Here is a 13,794-nt window from a genome sequence, read left to right as displayed (position 1 = left end):
TTTCTGTTACTATTGCTCTGGTGAGGAGGAGAAAATTCTGTCGTCTGCATTTCAAAAGAAAATTAGTCAAGTTATGAATCGGCTGAGCAATTATTCAAAAAATTAATCAAGACATACCTGAGGGATAACGTCTGGAAAGAGATCTGTCATGGAAGCCGATTGATGGAATAGATGCAGTTTCCACTCGCCTCACCATCTGTCAAATGTTTTGCTCCTGAAGGTTTCCAGCTCTATGTTTTCAATGCTTCCTAGAGGAGGTCCTTGGAGATTTAGCAGCCGATACATCATCAGGGTTGATGAGATTTCTCCTCGGCACTGGATCTTATCAGCAAAGAATAAGCTGATTGGGAGTTGACCCATTCCCAATTGTCTAGCTGAGCTAATTGGGTAATAGAACTCATAAGAAACCTTGATATTTCTTCCTTGATGAATGCCGACAGGAAGGATGCATGGGCTGATTGCAGCTAAAAGGACTTCTCTAGACTTTTGGTATCTTTCATGGTTGATGTCTTCAAATCTAAAGTCTGATAGATTCTCTAGAAGCGATGAATCTTCGTAGAGGAACCAAATTCGAGCTTCTTTGAGAAAGCCATCATAAAAGCTGCAAAACCAGTCTTTGAGCAGCTCGGTCGATAGCTTTGCTCATGCATCGGTTGGTGTGGAGGTATATTCTCCATATGATGTACACCTACGATGGGTGTGTTCCTCTCCATCATCATCTATAATCGGCTCCAGTCTCGGGAAATCTGCTTCTGTTACGGACGGCCGATTGACAAATTTCATGACTACTAGATTCAGCCAAGATTGTAACAACCACCATGGTCCACCTGCTCCGACTACTGAGCGGACGACTATTTTGGCTGATGCATTGTTTAGCATTTGATATAAGTAGCCGAGAAGGATTTTTCCTAAAGGAAATTGCTTCTTTGTTTCCAAGGCTTCGGCTATAAACTGCCAATTGGTTGTAGGGCCACAGCTTGATCCACAAAAGAGATTTCTCTAGCCACATCAGTAGAAAGGCTACACGCTCTCGAGGGGTGATAGAGCCTTGACCCATGTATGTTGCTACATAACCTGACCAACCGCCTATGCTCTTGGTCATGAAGTCATACTGATTCTTCGTGTTCAAACTCATGGGGTTAGCCAATGAGGTGACATCTAGACCGGTGATCATAGTGATGTCTACTAGAGTTGGGGTCATCGGCCCTTGGTTGAACAAGAAGGCATTGATGGTGTTGGACCAGAAATAGGAGGCGGCTGCCATTAGGGGTTCGTCCTTGGCTGAATTGGCTATGGTAAGGTCGAGTGCTTGGCCGATTCTAATTTCGTCCCAATGAACTCTTTTACTAGCTGACATGCGCTTGAACCACGTGGTCCAGCTCTTCTCGGGTGGGGTTTTCTCAAGAGATAGCCAAGATATGAAGGTGTTCTTCCAATGACCTAGATTTGGGTTGGCTAATCTGAAAGGAACCCTATTTGTTTCACCGATGATAAATTCGGTAGGATCAGGGTTGCCAACCGGGCTGAGAAATTTGTAATTTTCATGCGAGAGGCTTGGAATTGCAACTAGATTGGAGAGGTGCTACAAATTCAAGAGAATCAAGAAGGGGAAAGCAGGATGAGGAATAGAAAAACCAATCTGATCCGAGAAAAGAGATCTAGCCGATGAGACCTTACCTCAGCATACTCGGCTGACGGCGCGGTAGACTAGCTAGCGGAGGATGACATCGTCGCGGGCGAAGATCTGGTCGGAGATGGAATCGCCTGGGGATCGCCTTATGCGTTGGAGGAATCGTCGGAGAGAGAGAGGACAAAGTTTGCTTTGGCAGTGAAAACGGAAGTGACGGAGTGAAGATTTTTCGGGAGCAACGGTTAGTATTTAAAGCACTGGAATAACGGTCAGGAAACGACAGAGTGCGAATCTTGCTCGGAGTCGATATATGGAAAATCCGAAACATTACCAAATATTCCGGACTTGGGGAGCATGTGTTAACGACCAAATTTGGTAATATCGGTATCGGAGAAGAAGATTAGATCGAAGCGGAATCAAAGATGAGGATCGTCGCGGAAACAAAGTAAGAATCGGCTGGAGTTCGAATCGGCTACGATCGGGATCGGCTAAGTTCGAGTCAGACTGGGTTAGGTGATATAGCCGATTCCGACAATACGACTTGCTGTACGACATCGGGTTGAGTTGATATGCTTCAAGATGGTTGCCACACATGGATAGAGTCCTGAGAAGGCAATTGTATCTATTAACTAGGATATTTTATGTAATTTCCTTAGAGATATGTTTGGGCAAAAGTCTGCCATAAAGACTTATGGTATCTTAGAGTTTGTTAGAGATAAGAGTCGTGTCCGATATGGACATAGTTTGTAATTCTCGGGTATAAATAGACCCCGAACCTCATGTAATTAAATAAACACACGTTCAATACAATCTCGGCGCATCCCCACTCTTTTTACTTTCGTTTTATTTCGACGAGTTCTTGCTTTCGGGTTGAGCTGCATCGGTTTCGATGTTCAACAAGAGGTAAAACTTGTTATGACAGCTTGCGTTCTCGGGATTAGTGCTTCCATCTTTGTGATACTCTGATCTTGTTTACGTAATTCATCGAGTTATGATATATCTTACATAATCTCTGGCAATATCGCTATCTAATCTACAGTCGGCTAACATCTATTGGTAGAGGGCAGCCGATTAGGTTAGATATCGATGTTGACTTAGATTATATAAGGTGTCAACCACTCTATGAAACTTCCAACGGCTTGATTGTCTAGATATTGTCCTTCTTTTCATACTTATAGCTGCATCAGTTGAGTTTGATCTTATGAGTCGTGATTAGAATCTCAATCTCTAGCCTGCTTCTTGGTTGCTGATTTGGGTAGTATCGGAGTTTTAGCCGATCTTACCTGATTTAACTATATTTGTTCCATCTGCTTTATTGATATGTTAAATCTGCCCTTTATATCAAGATCTTGTTGCATTCAAGTATATTAGGCTTTTGTTTGATATATTTTACTTGCTTTAATATCTTAGTGTAGAGTAGTATTGGAGTATTAACCGATACATGCTAGATCTATCTGATAGGCTATGCTATGAACATATATAGTTTCATTGTTAGTATATACTTCGATCTATGTGATTTATACTGTCTCGGCATGACGACCAATCTATCCCAATCACTTGACTTAAGTATATATTGACATAGAAATTATATATTGTTAATATGTACATCCGATCGAGTAGATTTTATCCTTTATTATCTATTTATAACTGTTGATTGATACGTACATGACATCGGCTCAAAGATAAATGATATGTCATCGGCACCTTGCCGATCGGCTATCATTTATAGGTTTAACCGCGGTTTCTTTATCTTCGTTTCTTGTTGATTGTAGGATTATATCAACTGGCACACTTGCATACCCAAAGGCGAGTTTTGGACCTGCACTAGAGTTAAGCAGATCTCCCAGGCCTCGTGTTTTTCATCAACACGCAGTCTCTGAATTTTATTTTGCCATCTCTCAATGTCCTCCCTCTAACTTGTTTGGACCAACTATTGACCACCAATTGATGAAAGTTCTCTCTCAGCAACCACCCAAGTTCGAATTTAAACAGGGGTTGGTTGTTCTTAAGAGACCCTTTCCCTGTGTCTAGCAGCAGGGGGGTGTGATCCGAGGGATCTCGGGTAAGGGCATGAACAGACACCAATGGATTTTTCTCCTCCCACTCCGCACTAACTAACACGCTATCGAACTTCTCATAGATTGGGTTTGGTAAAGAGTTTGCCCAGGTGAACTTATGCCCTGAAAGCTTAATCTCTCTCAAATTTAAGCTATCTATGACATCGTTAAATAAGAAGGGCCATTTATTATCAAAGTTCTCTTTATTTTTCTCTTGTGGATTCCTTAAAATATTGAAGTCTCCACCTATTATCATAGGTAACGCTTCCCTTCTACAAGAATTAACCAATTCAGAGAGAAAGGCTTCCTTGTATTCATCTTGAGCCGCCCCATAAATAGCAAACAAAATCCATTGGAACGCGTCGTCTTTATTTTGCAAATGAAATTTTACATAGAAATCCCCTTTGTCGATACTAGAGACATCAAAAAGCTCCAAATTAACTCGAAGCAAAAATCCCCCAATTCTACCCTTCGGCCTCGTTCAGTGAAACAAAAAATCTCTTCCTCCACATATGTTTTTAAGCCATGAATCAACAGACTTGTTTTTCCCCGTTTCTAGAAGAGCGATAAAGTCTAGCTTTTGCTTTTTAGAAATTTCCGAAAGGAATCTCATTTTAGCCAAGTCTTTAAGACCTCTGCTATTCCAAAAAATTCCTTTCATTGAAACTTTTTGTTGCTTCCTACTTTAAAACCTACCCTCCCTCACTTCTTTTTAGCTCATTTCCTATTTTTTCTTGGATAATTATCTATTAGGACATCATCGAAATCACAACTTAGGTGAATGTCCTCTTCATCCATAACCTCATCCATCAAGTCGCCACATGAAAGGTTAAGCAAAAAACTATCCTCCCGATCCTCCTCATGAACTAAGTCTGAGTTACTACAAGACCCCACCATGATTTTCTACCAAAAGAGAAGCCAAAGCACCTAAGTTTTCAAATTTGAGACAACCACCCTCCCTTAAGAGCAAAACCAAATCAGAAACTAAGTTACTAGAGTCACCTAGGTTCAAACCTATATCATTTAAATTTCTAACAACATGAGGATGCGAGAAAGAATGACATGAATTCTTAAATTCATTACCTGAGAGAGGGTCGAGATTCATCCATGCCTTTTTGGACTTAGCCTTTTCAAGTGAATGTCTCCCGCTGCTGCCCATCAACCTCTCGCTAGCCCTTTTTGGTGTCACCACCACCTCCCCAACATTAGCCAGCTGAACAATCTTTTCCTGCTGCACCCCCGCCTCATTTTCCTCCATTTCCTCCCTCTCTACCCTCTCATACACCTCCTCCAACACATCTTAGACAGCCACATCCAAGATATTTTCAGCCATTATAGAAAAATCCATTTCTTTCTCTAAATCAGAACCTTCCTGTGCCTCTTTACTCCCTTCACTCCTATCATAATTGTCATCAAATACCATATCATCAACCTTTGACATTTTTGGTCCCTTCTCCCTTCCCTCATTGTCTTCTCCACTTTTCTCTCACTCTACATTACCATCCTCCTCATCTCCATCCCAATCCTCCAAATTAAACTCTACTTCTTCCCCATTCTCATCGACTCCTTTTTTCTCCACCTCAAATTTTAACTCAAAACAACGATCCTCAATTACCACATCAAGCACCTTAAGTATCAATTTTGGGATAAGGACAGCCACAAACAATCTCCAAAAACATTCTTTCTAGTAGTTTTTATATCAACCAATTGTGTTGCCCCTAAAAGAGAGCCTACTGCCCATAAAGTTAAATATTCCCTTAGTTTCTTCCTCAGCCCAAAAAACTTAACGCATACCTTAGGTAGAAGAAAACCCTCTTCTTCCTCAAACCACTCTTCAAACTCCGCCCTCACTCCCGTGGCTACCCCTCCTTCCTTCACATCTGCACCCCCAAAGTTGATGGCCCATTGCAATTCGCCCTTTGAAGGGAAAAGAACAACAAAAGTGTCCTTCCCGTGTGGCACTGGCTCCCACTTCCATTTAGTTGGACACAACTTGTGGAGAAGAGTGACCAACCTTTCCACCGAAAGAGCACCACCAACCACATGCACAAGAGCCTTCTTCGTAGTCTTCTTGTTCCTTTGAAGCGGTTGATGTGGGATGTGCTGAAAACCTAGGCCTTCAACCGCATAGCCAACCGCCCTGCACCACCGGCTTTGGAAGCTTTAGGACTGGACATTTGTGGTAGACATGCACGCTACAGTCGCAGATATCACAATATACATCCACCTTACAATCAGCAACACCATGTCCCTTTTGAGTGCACCTAGAGCAAACTTTCACCCGTGCACCACCCTTTTGATCATCCCCTTTCTTGTCCCTAATCACTCGCGGCTCCTCATCAAACTCCAACAAATCATCGTCGTCATCATCAAACTCAGAGACACAATTCTTTCCTTTCTTCACTTCTGAATTTACCGGGAAAACCACATCTCCTACCTTGATCTGACCCGGTTTCTTGCTTTCTCCTCCACCTTTTGCCTCCTCCTTCGTCTGCGTCATCTCACCGATCCCCCTGCTGCTGCCACCCTCCTTCATCAGTGCCGGCTCATCCCAGCGACGCTTGAACATGTTCCCACCCACTTGCTGGTTGCTACCGCGGGGAACAGGAGCGCCGAAGTAGCGCCCAGTTCTACTGGTGAGGCCATCTCTCCTTGCTCTACCGCCAGCCTCTCTCAGCTTGTGGCCGAATGGCGGCTTGTGGCCGAACAGCGGCCGGAATCTTCCACGGTTCCGCTGCCCGAAGCCAACTCTAGGCTGGAAACGAAGTTGCTCCCCTCCCTCACATCCCCTCTCATGGAGAAAACCCTCTTCCTCACACCACCTCGCCTCTTCCGCTCTCCCCCAAGTCCCTCCACCGTGATGAGCCATGCCCTCGGCCGACGTAACCACTTCTTTAGTGCATCAACGATCTCAAGGATGTTGGCTCCAGCACGCTAGCGAAATCGTCCACCTATGAGCAGGCCATACATTTTCTGGAGTAAAGGATAGGCATGGCTAGAGAAATGAGTCGGTGGTTCAAAGTGCAACAAACGTAAGTCAGCTAGTACAAAGTGCAGTTCACTCATAAATAAATAAAACAAAAATGTGATACACACGTAATTCCCCCATCTCATCTTCTTCATCACGCCTTCTCTCTCTCTCTACTCTCTCCCCTCTTCTCCCGCTCCCACCTTCAGCGGGAGGGTGACAGTTGCGGTGGTAGCACATGGCGGAGCCGTAGAGGGAACTAGTGGCTCATTTCCCTCTTCTTTCACCCATGATCAGCCGTCAGGTAGCGGCCTGTAGATCCTGGCAAGGAGGCTATTCCAAAGAGGAAGTTGGCGGCATGTGTGACAGCGCCGGAGGGAAACTCGAACAAGCAAACTCCGACCACCTGCCGGTGTTATTCGTGTCATGGTGCCACCAACACATCGTGCATCGGCAACAAGCTGTTGGTGAATCCTCCGATCCTCTTCCATTGCTCCTTGTCAATGTGCTTCTGCAACTGTATCGTCAGACCCAAAGACGGTCAAGCAAACAGTAACGTTGTGGTGGACTCTGATTTCGACAAGGCAAGGGTGAATCGATCATCAATACCGTTCCCGCAACCCAGGCCCTCATGGTTACCCCATCTCCATGCTGTCCTTCTCTACCACTATTGTCACCCCACCTAGTGCCGCCTCTACCGCTGCCCTGAGCTCTCTCATCCTTCCTCGCCGAGCACACGTGGCTACGGTGAGTACGTTGTGAGGCAAAATGATCTAGCTTTGATCGTTGGGAAACCCTTTGAATCTGGTTTTGGGTTGAGGGATATGCATTATATTAGGCCAATAGTTGAGCTAGCAAACATGAACTTTTCACTCTCAAAATGATCGTAATTGCATGTGAATTGATGTTTCGTGACAGCAGTTGAGGTTGAGTTCTGCGTTCTCACCATGAAAACCCTCCAACTTGTAATTATTTTCCTTCGGTTTATCGAACCTCGTGAGTTTTCACATGATTATTTATTATTCGCATTAATTTCTCCTAACACTATGCTCTTGAACACTGCTGATGTTATTTTCGCAGGTCTTCAATTTTCTCTCTTTTCTTCAGAAAGAAAATGTGCAGGTTTGGTTTTCTATAATTTTTCTAGAGAGGAAACGTTCAGGTTTTGGATGTTTTTGCTTGGAATAAGTCCACTTTGACTATCTTAAATATATCTCTAATCTAATTCATATCCCGTAACAACAATACCGGATATCTTGACCCCCTCAAATATTACAACTGGTATAATTTAACTCCCTCAGCAGTTTTGGAGGATGGGTCCGCTGACATGGCGCTTTGACCGGGTCTATCTCGCTGGGTCATCCTGTGGGACCCACATGTCATTCTCACACTCCTTCCCTTTTTTCCCATTTCTCTCTCTCCTTCATCTTCCCCATTCGACTTCAATACAGTGGGCTGAGGGACGATGACTCCACCACCCGTGCCGTGAGGGGAGGCCGCAGCCTCGTCATCATCGTGGTTGCTCTCCACATATCTGAAGCTTTCGAGCCTCCATTCTCAGCTTCCCAGGGCAAGCCTCATCGATCTGTAGCGTTGTATCAAGAAGCAGCGGGTGACGTTCTATTCTTTTGGTTCAGTTCATCACTTCATCCTCAAGCAAACAAGCAGCAGCAGCAGCTTGTTGTAGGGTTGAGCTAGCAACAGCAAGCTCGTTCGTCCTTTTCAAGGCTTTCAAGCAAGAAGCAAATAGCAGCAGATCTGGAGCAGCAAAAGCGGATTTCATCACCGCCGCGACTTCCGCGGGGGATAGCACCGCCTGAGGCACGCAGAGGCTGGCCCTCACCTAATTCTCCCAGGCGGCACTGGCTCCGAGCTACTGCGGCGGCATGGAGCAAAGGTGCGCCCACATGGGGAGCAGGGAGGTGGACACCATGACCCAGCGGTGGCGGCAGTCTCTCGCCGGCTTCTTCCTTGCGCCGTTTTTTTCACCTTTGCATTTTCTTCTGTGTAGCGCCCATTCCGTCGTGGCGCCTAGCGGAAAAATGTAATTTCTAAAAACCCTAATTGCGAAAATTGTTTCTTCGCTTGCAGTCAGTCTCCGTGCCATTCCGGATCTCAAATCCCTGATCTATCGTCAAGTTCAAATCCCGAGTTCAAATCCCTCCACAAAAGTCTATTTTGCACCCCTCAGGTTCGATGGGCCGAATTCCTCTCGGCCCATCTCTCCCTCCCTCCCCATCTCTCTCTCTCCCTCTCTCCCCCGCTCTACCCGTGCGCCGCGCGCGCGCGCGTGAGCCGCGCCGAGCCGAGCGCCCTCCGCCCTCGCTGCCGCTTCCCGCCGACGCCGCCCAAATCGCCGCGCCGCCCGTTGCTTCCCCCGCGCGCACGCCGTGGTGGCCGACCGCCTGGTCGCCGCCGCCGTCAGCCTCTGCCGCGCCTGTCCGCGCCTGCTGCCCATATCGCCGCTCCGCTCCACACCGCCTCCGCCGTCATCGCCGTCGTCACAACCCGGCCCCGCCACTCCGCGCGCTAGCCTCCAAGGGACGGAGGCAGAGCTCCTCCTCCCTCTGCCGCGTCGCCCTCTCTCCCTCCTTCTTTTCCCAAAGAGGCAAGGGGCAAGCCCCCTTTCTCTCCTCCTTTTTCCCTTTTCTCTCCCGCCGGCGTAATTCCCCTCCTCCCTGTCGCCGTTTTGGCCGCTAGCCAAAGCGCCAGCTCGCTGGCTTGACCGTCCAATGTCGGTTCCCCTCTCCCAAACCGACATTGTCGCCCATATAAACCCAAGCTCCCCCCTTCCTTTCCCTCTCCCTTTTGCCCTTGCTCCACCGCGCCATTGCCGTCCCCTCTGTCTCGCTGACCGCCGCTGCCACGTGTGCCGAAGGAGCCGGTGCGCGCTAGGACACAGAAGGGGACTCCGGGCGCTCGCCTTCTTCCTCTTCCCCGGCCCGAGGCCGGAGAGATCACTCCCGTGCCGTCGGCCTCTCGTCACAGCGCTCCGCCTCGTCTCGGTAGTGCAACTCCCCGTTCTCCCTCCTCGATTCATCTCCTCCCCTTAGACTCGGTTAGCAGCATGTGTAGTACCCCAGTAGCTAGCTGGCACCGCCCCGACTGCTGCCGTCACTCGCCGCGTGCTCGCCGCCGTCGCCGCCCGAGCTCGGAAGCGTATCTCGTCGCCGGTCTCCCTCGGTGTGTTTCCTCCTAATCCGGCGCAAGGGATGGATTCCCGTAGCCGCGTAGATGCTCTCACCGCCGGAAATCAGCCCCTCGTGACCTCGTCGCCGTTTCCCCCTTTTCTCGCCGCCGGTTGCCGCCGCCGCAATCCGCCGCCGACGAACTCCCTCCGGCGAATCCAAGCCGTTGGCTCGCTCCCTCTCGTTCTCCCTCGTCATTCCGGTGTACACCCCGTCGCCCCTCGTCGTCGCACGGCGTCCCGGAGAAACCGCCGCCGCCCGCCGTCCATTCGCGGCCGACGCCTTTGTCTTCCTCTCGCCGGCCCACGTGGCTACCACGAAGGCGCCACGTCGGTGCCACCTCGGCCGCGACCGGGTCGAGCCGACCCCGGTCGGCCGCTCCCTCCGGCCCTGCTCGCGCGCGCGGTCCACCGCGAGCCGTGAGGCTGCGCGTGGGCCCGCCGCACCGCGTCCTACGCAAACCGCGCGCATGCGCCGCGCCTCCCCTCCCCAAACCCTAGCACGCCCCGTGTGCACCTCGCTCACGGTGAGCCGAGCCGCCGACAAGCGGGTCCCACCCGGGACCACGCGAGATGGACCCGGCCCACCGGCTTCCTCTCTCCTCCCCGCCCGCGCGCGCGCTTTGGGCCGCCTTCTCTGGCCGGCCGGCCCGTTAAGTTTGGCCGAGCAGCCCCTTTCTCTCGGGCTGCGCCCTAGCCGCCCGAGGAAAGTCTAATTTCCCTCCCTCCTTCTTTTCTTTTCTTTTCTTTTTCAAAAAGGAATTTAAATAAATCCTTTTCCTTTAGACCAAAAATCCAATAAACTTGGAAATTCAATATCTTCCCAACCGAAAGACCGTTTGACTCCGTTTAACTTCCAAAACTCCTCAAATCTCGAGATCTATCTAATGGCACGCCTAGAGGTCAATAATAGGGCTTTATTTTCGCCGTTTGTTGAGTTGTCCCGTTTCGCGTGTAGTTTCGGAGCCCGAAGACCCGCAGTGCGAGGATTTCGAGGATCAAGCTCAAGATCTCGAGCAAGGCAAGCCACCTTTGAACATATTGAGCCTATATTTGAACTTAATTATATTGCTTGCAAAATATTATGCATTGATAGGATTACACTTAATCTGTTTGCCCCGTCTGCAAGGCAGACCGGTGGGCCTACCTAACTTGTTGCATCTGATCCATCCATTGTTAATTGTTATACCATATTCCCCTGTAACCACCTAGTTGAGCCTCGGTATTCATGCACTCTGCACGAGTATCGACGGTCGCCTTCAAACTTAAAATCTAAGGAACATCTTCGGTAAAACTTGGGTTTTACAAAAGTCTTGGAAAACCCAACACCTGGGTCGGTGCTTGCGAACTAAATGAATTTCCAAAATCGCCGACCGGGGAACGTACCGGGTGTACGATTTCCCGCTCTTGCACTTAAGGACCGTTTCCTTGGAATTTCATCCGAACATAAGACAAGTGCGACCACATAGGTGGAATGGGACACCCCTGGCTGAGTAAATTGCTAAGCGGGGGAGCCTTGATGCCGAGAGACATGTAGATTCAACGGGGTGGTGTCGGGGAGAACCCCCGGGCTTCCTGGCACAGTATGGTCTGGGACCTAACCTGTTGTTGGTCTGGGACCCCTCTCGTCGGCATATGGCAACCCTGTGTCTGCTCTCGAAATGCCTTGTCATGAAAGCCCTTAGGTCACCAGACGTGGCCGTTCTACACGGGCTGGGTGATTCGGGTTAGTAATGTCGTGTGGGTAAAGTGAACCCCCTCTGCAGAGGTTAACAAACTGTTCGAACAGCCGTGCCCACGGTCATGGGTGGATGTGAGGTGATTCCTAGCGTAGTTTTGTTTGACTACTGCTTTGTGAAATTTGCTGCTGTGGATTGGGTTCGATGTTTGGAAAATTTGCGGCTGATGGGATCAGCCAGGCCCGGGTGGCCGTTTGAAAGCTGTTGGCCGGGTGCCAACCTTGATCAAATCAAAAGACTGATACATTGCACATACTCCGACCAGACGAGACGCACTGTCTCATCCGCATCGTTTGAGAAGCACTCACTTAGTTGTTTCAGAAAAGAGTTTAAATAAAATCAATTGCAAAAACAACAGCCTTCCCGTTGAAGCCTGCATTAAACACTTATTTCCCATGGCTTGCTGAATACTCCTGTACTCACCCTTACTCTATATAAATAATCCCCCCCAGTTGCTGAAGAAGATGATGTGGATCCCGCTGACGAGGAGTTCTTCCAGGAGCAAGTCGGCTACGATGAGTTTTAGGGTTTGGGCCTAGTTCCCAAGTCGCGCCTGTGATGATTGGTCCAAGTCTTGGCTTCCGCTTTCCCCTTTTGTAATGCAGTTGTGAGCTCGGGATCTGTCCGCAGCCCAACATGACTGTACTCCTACTCTGCAATAAAGAGACCGCTGTTGTTGTGATATTATGTCTTCCTGTGATACCAGCACTGTTTCCTGGGACTGGTATCGATTAATAGGTTAATTTGGAGCGTCACGGGCTAGTTCCATTCGGGGCTAGTTCGGGGCGTGACATTCTGCCACCCTCCGTCGTCTGCCTTTTTGTCCCTCTCTTTCATGAATAGATGATTTCACGGACCCCATCGTCGTCGTCCTCGATCTCCCCCTCCTCAGGGGCGGTGGGTTGGCCGATTCCGCCGAGCTCCTACACGGCATCGGCGCAACGGTGGGGGAGAGAACACAGACCTTGTCGAGCTTGAGCTTCATGCATTCCATGGTCCCGCCGGCCGCCGCCCCTCTACCACCACCCAGCTGCCACCGCACCGCTCCCCTCGTTGTCCCGTCACCGCCATTGTGTAGAAGAGGAACGAGCCGAGCCAAGGGGGACAAAGAGGAAGAGGAAGGAGATAGAAATAAGGGAAATAGGGGGACGATGACATGTGGGTCCCGTACGATGACTCAACATGTTAGATCAAGTCAAAGTGCCACATCAGCAAAACCACTCACCAAAACTACTGAAGGAGTCAAATTACACCCGTTTTCATAGTTGAGGGGTCAAAATATCAGGTATTGTTGTTTAGGGATATGAATTGGATTGGAGTATATTTGAGGGAGTCTAATTGGACTTATTTTGTTTTGCTTCAGACCAAGCTGGGTAGACCTAATTGGGCTTGAGCAGGATTCTCTGTAGTAATTGGGCTTCAGAAGGACTCTCTGTATAACTGGGCCCCTAGTTGGATAAATGACACCCTGGATTCTACCAAACAACTTTAATTGTTCCCTTATTATTTCTGATTTTATTTTTTTATTTTAAAAAACTAACCCTCATATTTGGATTCTACGTACCACAACTTTCAACTCCACACTACTACATAAATGATCTTCACATGCAGCCAAAACTAGTTTTTGTAGGCTAGTGGAGCACCTGTGTCTGGAGTCAGGTGTATGTGAAAATCCGCATTTTATCATGCAGGCACCACAACCACATGCAAAAAAACTATTTTCGCAGACGGGCATCCTAAGGAAGCCGCTTGCAAAGACCGGATCATTGTAAGCGGTCAATTAAGGACCCCTGACTACAACGATTTAAAAAAATAAAAAAAGAAAAGAAATCCAAAACCGTAGATCATTGTAAGGCCGCCGCCATCAGGTACCGCAAACGTAGCCTGTGAGCCCGCCACTGCAATGGTTGTGGTCGCCGATCCCAGTCCTCCACATCCTCTATACGGCGTGCGAGGGCGGATCTGCCATTCCTGAGACCACACGGCGCCACCGTGGCCATGGTCTTCGCTCCCGGTGTCGTGGTCACTGCGCCGCCCTTCTGCCTCATCTCCGCTGCACACGAGGGTGGATCCGCCATTATCGAGCCCGCCGGTCACTGCCGTGGTTGTGGCCTTCACTCCCAGTTCCTTGGTCGCCGTGCTGCCCTTCTACCTCATCTCCACAACGCACGAGGGTGGATCTGCTGCTCCCGAGACTATTGGAGGTGGATCCG

This window comes from Oryza sativa, chromosome 11, assembly GCF_034140825.1.
Source record: "Oryza sativa Japonica Group chromosome 11, ASM3414082v1".
Taxonomy (NCBI): Eukaryota; Viridiplantae; Streptophyta; class Magnoliopsida; order Poales; family Poaceae; genus Oryza; species Oryza sativa.
The sequence above is the reverse complement of the archived record's forward strand: the minus strand, read 5'-3'. Positions refer to the sequence as shown.